Consider the following 6,909-nt stretch of genomic DNA (forward strand, 5'->3'; position numbering starts at 1 on the left):
TCCCTCACGCTGCACATAGCCCTTTGCGCCGAGGCACGCCTTGTGCTTGACAATGGCACCGTGCTCGTCCTTCGTCAGCTTGAACACCCACTTGATCCCGATGGCTTGGTGCCCAGCAGGCAGTGTGGTGAGTGTCCAAGTGGTGTTGTCATTGATCGACGCCATCTCGTCCAGCATCGCGTGGCGCCAGCAATCCTCTTGCTCGGCCTCCGTGAATGTGGTCGGCTCCTCGCTGGCCATCAGATGCAGGACCTCGTCGTCATCAGCGTCCTCATCCTCGGGGTGTTGCGGTGTTGCCGCAGCCTCGCCAAGGAGATCCCCCATGCGCCGAAACCTGTGGGGTGCGCCAACGCTGTCTTTGGTGTCGAACAGCTCTGACCTCGCCATTGGCGGGGTTGCGAACTGCCTCCCGGGACCCACCTTGCTTGACATCGGGGTGTCCGGGGACACCGTACCCGGGGACGGTGTTCTTGGGGTTGTGGTTCCTGGATCCACACCTCCCGGGCTTCCCGGGGTGGCACTTCCCGGGGTCCTAGAGTACATCGGGTACTCCATGGTGAAGGAGCTGCTTGCCGGGGCCTCCCCCGACGCCTCCCAAGTCCATCGCGTGTCTTCATCGAAGATGGCGTCGCGCGAGACATGCACACGCTTTGAGATGGGGTCGTACATCTTGTATGCCTTAGAGCCCGTCTCGTAGCCCATAAACACCATTGGGGTGCTCCTATCGTCGAGCTTCTTCAGCTGTGGGCACACCGTCTTGACATGCCCGATGCAGCCAAAGGTGCGGAGGAAGCGTACATCGGGCTTCCTCCCGTACCACGCCTCATAAGGTGTCTTGTCATTGACGCTCCTTGTGAAGGAGCGGTTGAGGATGAAGACAGTCGTGAGCGCGGCCTTCCCCCAATATGTGCTCGGCACCTGCTTTGCCTTAAGCAAGCAGCGTGCCATCCCGAGCATAGTTTGGTTCCTCCGCTCGACGATGCCGTTCTGCTACAACGAGTAAGGGGCTGTGAGGTGACGTTGCACCCCTTTATCGGCGCAGTGCTTGTAGAATGTGGCCGACGTGAACTCGCTGCCACGGTCCGTGCGTAGCACACGCAGCTTGTGGCCACACTCGACCTTTGTTGTCGCTTCCTGCTTGACAATGGCTTGCTCCGACTCGTCCTTGGAGGCGAGGAGAAGCACCCACATGAACCTGCTATAATCGTCCACTAGCGGCAGGATGTAGCGACGCCCTCCTAGCGTTGCCGGGGTGATTGGGCCGCAGAGGTCCCCGTTAACCAGCTCCAGGGGTTTCTGCGCCCGATAGTGTGCCTTCTCGGGAAAGGGCAGGCGCCGCTACTTCCCGGCAAGACATGCATCGCACAGCTCATCGGCGTGCTCGATGTGAGGTAGCCCACGAACGAGGTTGCTTCGCGCCATCTTTCGTAACCCATCGAAGTGCTGGTGTCATAGCCGGGCATGCCAATGCCACGCGTCGGAGACATGGCCGACAGCAAGGCACACAGGATGCACGGGTCGAAAGACGAGCTTGTATAGGTGGTTTGGCGAGCGGGTTACCTCAATGAGCAGCCTCTTCTGCTGGTCGCGCATGGTGAGAACACCGCGGCGGATGCCGATGTCGAACCAGCCCTCGTCGAGCTGTCCGACACTCACGACGCTGCACTTGAGCGCCGGGATGAAGTAGATGTCCGTAAACGCCCTGTGATCACCCCATTTCTCGGCGAAGACAACGGTCCCGTGCCCGTGAATCTCCACCAAGGATCCGTCTGCGAACCGCACCTTCCCGGTGATTGAGCGGTCCAGCTCCGCGAACGCGTCGACTGAACCAGTCATGTGGATCGTGGCGCCGTTGTCGAGGAACCAACCCTCACTTTGCTTGCCTCCTGCAAGCGTGGGTGTGGTCATGGCTCTCTCCTCGTTGAGGAAGATTAAGCCGCACGCACATGCCGTTGTCGGGGAGCCATCTCCCGCCAAAGCAGTAGACCCCGAACATCTCGTCGTTGGGGTGTGGGTGACCCGAGTCTCCGTGCGCTCCTGCACAGAGTCGATGGTCGCCAGCATCATGGTCGGAGCGTGGTCCGCCATATGCGTCATTCCCGCGCCAACTTGCGCGACATCGTCGGGTCTCGAGGTTGTCGGGGACACCGTCACCGGGTGTGGCTCCCCCACACCCAGGTCTTCATCGCCTCCCAGTCGACAGGCCCCGAGAACGTCATTGTCGCCTGTCACTGGAGTGATGGTTCCCATGGACGGGATCCATGCCTCTCGCACGGAATGGGTGGATGTCGGGGCCGTGGTTGCGAGAGACACTGAGCTTTCCTGCACGGGCTCGACTCTTGACAGCATCATTGCCGGCCCGCCGTCCACGTCAGCATGGACGTGGTTTGCCGTTGCCGCGGCTGCCTCGTCGGCTTTCCTGCTGTGGCAATCCCGGATCCAGTGACCCGGCATGTTATAGTAGCGACACTTGCCACCGTTTCTAGTGCCTCGCCCTGCCTGGTTTGGCTTGCGACCGCGGTTGCCGCCGCCACTCTGGGCGGGCCTCCGCCTCTGTCACGACCCTCTTCTTCCCGTGGGGGCGCCTCCCCCACTGCCGGAAGAGCTGTCGAGGCCATGCTGCTGAAGCTGCGCCTCCCACTGCTCCCTGGTGAGCAGTAGTTCACCGCCAGCACGGTTGTCAGCTTCATCGCCACGCTCCTCGACGACCTTGAGCCTCCCTACCAGCTCCTTGATCGTCGTGGTGGAGAGATCCACCAAGCTCTAAATGGACCAGGCCAGTTGCTTATACTGCCTGGGGGCGACACGGAGGAACATGAGAATCACCATCTTGTTGTCAATGTGATCTCCGAGCATTGCGAGCTTGTTGACGAGACCTTGCAGCCGCAAGGCGAAGTCGTCGACTTGTTCACCGGCTTTGAACCGGATCTCCTCGTACTGGAGGCGCAAGGTCTAGGCCTTCGACTCCCGTACGCGCTCCACGCCGATGCGTAGAGTCTTGATGATGTCCCATGCTTCCTTGGCCGTCTCCTTGGCGCCAACGGTGAGCACCATCTCCGGTGGGACGGAGCACAAGATTGCCTCCATCGCCAACCGGTCCTCCTCGTACTCGACATCGCCGGTATCCACGGCTTTCCACATGTGCCGCGCCTCCATGATGACTTTCATCATGACCGACCAACTGGGGTAGTTGGTCCGCGTGAGGAGAGGGAAGGATGTGCTGGACATGCCCACGTCTCGCATGGAGCGTGGTGCACCCAACTTCTCTCCTAGCCTGCCTCGCAGTGCAAGCGCGTCCGCCGCACGCGCCTCCTCAGCCGAGCTCTCCCCGACGGTCATGGAGCCGTCGCCGGCGACGCCTTCTTTCAGCATATGCTTCGGCCTAACCAAAGGCTCTGATACCAATTGTTGGCCCGAACTAGCGAGTAGCTAGTTGTCTGAAGATCAACCAAGTCTAAACTATAGCTAGAGTAAACTAGCAGAGCACACGGCGCTGCTCACACACACACTAGTAGTGAAGCTGGTACACTCACGAGTAGAGGAGGAAACTAAAGTGGCTTGTTTCCATGTATTTGATCGGAATGGAATGCTTACAACCGGCCGGGGTGAAGCTCCTTTTATAGCTAAGTGAACCGACCTAGTACTGGGATATTTTTGTAGCTGTGACGTGAGCACATATGTCACAGCCTACTACCTACAATAGTAAGCTAGCTATTACCTTAGATAGTAAGGCACGCAAGTATTGCTGCCGACCTGCCCATTACTACCTTGCTAAGTAACAGCTGATGCTTCTGCCGGCATGCAACTATGCATGCATCTGTGTAAATGCTGCTGACCAAGGTTGACTCAACAAAAGCATGGTCAGCATGCTCGTGGTGGCCTTGCTGAACAGCCCCCGCTTGTGCTTGGAAAAACACACATGCCGGGCGTCCTTCTTGAGGATCGAGCGGAGGGCGGTCTTCTTCCAGTCGTTGCCACCCATCCTCATGGCCAACATTGCTCGGTCGCTCAGTGTCGGGGATGAAGGAAGAGGAAAGAGGAGGTGGAGGAAGATCTCTCAGGGTCACCGAGGTTTATATAGAAGCGGCCGGAGAGGAAATTCCTTGGCTGAGCTGGGTACTGCACTGAGAATCATTATTTAGTATGACATTAAAACACATGAGCTGGGTTATGGTTTCATGTTCGACTACCATGGCTCCATCCAAATACATTGGCCCTTGATATCCTGTCAGATTAATTGTACACGAATAACCAGCAATAAAAAATTATTACCATCGTGTAGTCTATTTGGAACTACTAGAATAGTTAGACACCTTCTTGAGAAAGAGTAGCTTGATCGGGTAAACTCAATCAAACTCCCAAAAGAAGCACTTTTACTTCTGGACATCCCTTGCAAGAAACGCTATATTTGGTTAGGCCGTGGATGGCGGTCTCGACAAGACGATATCATTATGTTAAACATGGATATAGCTGTAAGCTTTAACAATTCCATTGAAGGAGATGGATTTGTTGTTTGATATTTAACTAGGTTTATGGGAGCCAGGAGCAAACTGCTCTTTGGAGTTACTGTTCAACTTATATTAAAACAAAGTCGTTGGAGAGGGCATCAATTTTGCTAACATCAGAGGCTTCCCAAAAGTGTTAGTCTAGACTGATTGCCTGGCAGTTCTTAATCTTTGGAATACTTGTGACAATTATTGTTCAGTTGTGGCTCCAATCATTGCAGAAATAGGTCAGCTAGGTCCTGATATTACTACATTTGATTCAATATGTAGTCCGTGCTTCGGCACTCCATCTCATCTTTGTGCCAAGAATCTCTGCACATGTATCTATTTTAACTGAGAGTTGGCTGGCCGAACCATCCAGATTCAGGGTCAGTAGTCTCTTGCATGATGGTCCAGAGAGCATTTGGTCGAATAAATTTCTCTATGTTCCCCGAAAAATATATATATACGGCGCCACTGAGTTTCAGACTTACTAGAGTTTTCGTCTCATTTACTTAATTAAGAGATGTGCTAATCCGATCGTACATACGTATCCAAACTGTAATTTACGTTTCAGAAATTCTTCAAATTTTCATCCATTTTTTTCGTAAATACTGAGTTACACTTTTCTGCCTAGACCTCACAATTCGGCAGAGAGTAGAACAAATCTCAATGCCAATCTGGATTTTTAATGTAGATAGCTCATCTTAGTGATTCATCTCCTATCGCTTGTTATCTACCCACCCCCTACCTCGAGATGTAGTAACGCACTCATCTGCATTGACCTTCTCTATTATTGCTTTCTTTCTGTATGCCAGTCACTGTGCGAGCAATGGTGGCCCCTAATCAGGGGGTGGCTGTCGTCGGAAGAAGACGATCAAGAGGATGCCTAACATACCTGATTCCCCAAGCGCTTGCAGGTGCTCTTCAATAAGTAGTAGAAATCAGTGGCTGGAATTTAATAGATTTGAAAGACTAAATGTTAATAACATATTTTTAAATAAAATAAAAAAACAATTTATGTATAAATGTTCGTGCCATATTTATGAGATGGGTACCCCAAATTCAAAAAACGTGGGCTGCTTATGGGAAAACTATTCAGCGTGTGCGATAAAAGAATTAATTGTGCGGCGAGATGAGTAAGAGGGACGAGAGAATGCGGGGGTGCGATCTAGATGTCCCTTGTTTTGCCTGTCAGGCGACGCGGGGTTCCTGGCAATTTTTTGTGGGTGATTTGAGGTGCGTATATATATTTCATGTGTTGTATCAAATGTGTGCCCAGGAAAAAGATAAATTTTCGCCGGAATACGCTCATTGTTAGGAACGCTAGCTTTTGTGTGAAAAAAATATATACATGTACATTTTTTTATCACGTCCATATCGATTTAACATGTGGGAACGAATAGACTACTTAGGTTTAATGTATAAATGGACGCGGAGTTCCTGACATTATTCTGAGGTGACACGAGGTCCGACGCGGGCTCAGGTACCGGGGTGACGGCGAGCATGAAATGGCGAAGGTCGCCGTAGGGCAAGCAAGGATGCTTGACGGCTCACGCAAGGTTGAAATTATAGGACCAGTTTTTCATGGTCCAAAGCACACCCATCGAGGATGGGCTGTCAAGGAGGAATGTGTTATGTGTGCCTCCTAGTATGGGGGCTAATCGGTCCTCTTTTTTCTGCCCTATCCCCTAAAAATTTCCTTGGGCCCTATTCCGAGGGGACCTCTAGATACGCCTTTACTTATCATCGAAGTCTTGTAGAGTATTCCACCGTACCCTACCCACCAAACCCCCACTCATCAACTTAACTTGTTTGTAGAAGCTAACCACACTATGTGGTTGGGTAACGGAATCCCCGTAGGTTAAGAAGGTAGGGTTGGTTCCCTTGTTGAATAAAAAAAAAACCAATCCATCCATGGTTGCCAAGAGACCAAACGAGAACATACTCTGCCCATTCGTCTCTCGGAAATCTAGATCGTCTATCGCCTCCACCGTATCTCTGCTCCCCTCCTCCGGTATAATATCCCTCCACCCTTCCCCACTCACCTCCCTCCCCATGTCGGAAGTCCAGGACTGCCGGCGCCCTAGAGCGCGCTTCCCCCCTCCATGCCCTGGAGCTTCAGTGGCGCTGCCTTCTCAATTTTTGGCATTGGTCTCCAAGGGACAAGAAGCTTCCGCTTCGGTGCTTGCTTGCTCAGTGCCGGACCAAACTCCTTGAGCCCCACCCACCGTCTAGATCCGGCCCCGGCGGCTGCCCCGGTCCGCTGCCCTTCTCTATTTTCAAAAAAAAATCTGGGATGCACCCGACTAACAGTTTCTCAAAAAACGGAAGCACGTCGTTGTTGCGCGATAAAGTATGTAGTTATCCTTTGACATATAGCTTAGCAAATACCGAATCGAATCTCATGGCCTATCACCACACT

Source organism: Triticum aestivum, chromosome 3A, assembly GCF_018294505.1.
Source record: "Triticum aestivum cultivar Chinese Spring chromosome 3A, IWGSC CS RefSeq v2.1, whole genome shotgun sequence".
NCBI classification, from domain to species: Eukaryota; Viridiplantae; Streptophyta; class Magnoliopsida; order Poales; family Poaceae; genus Triticum; species Triticum aestivum.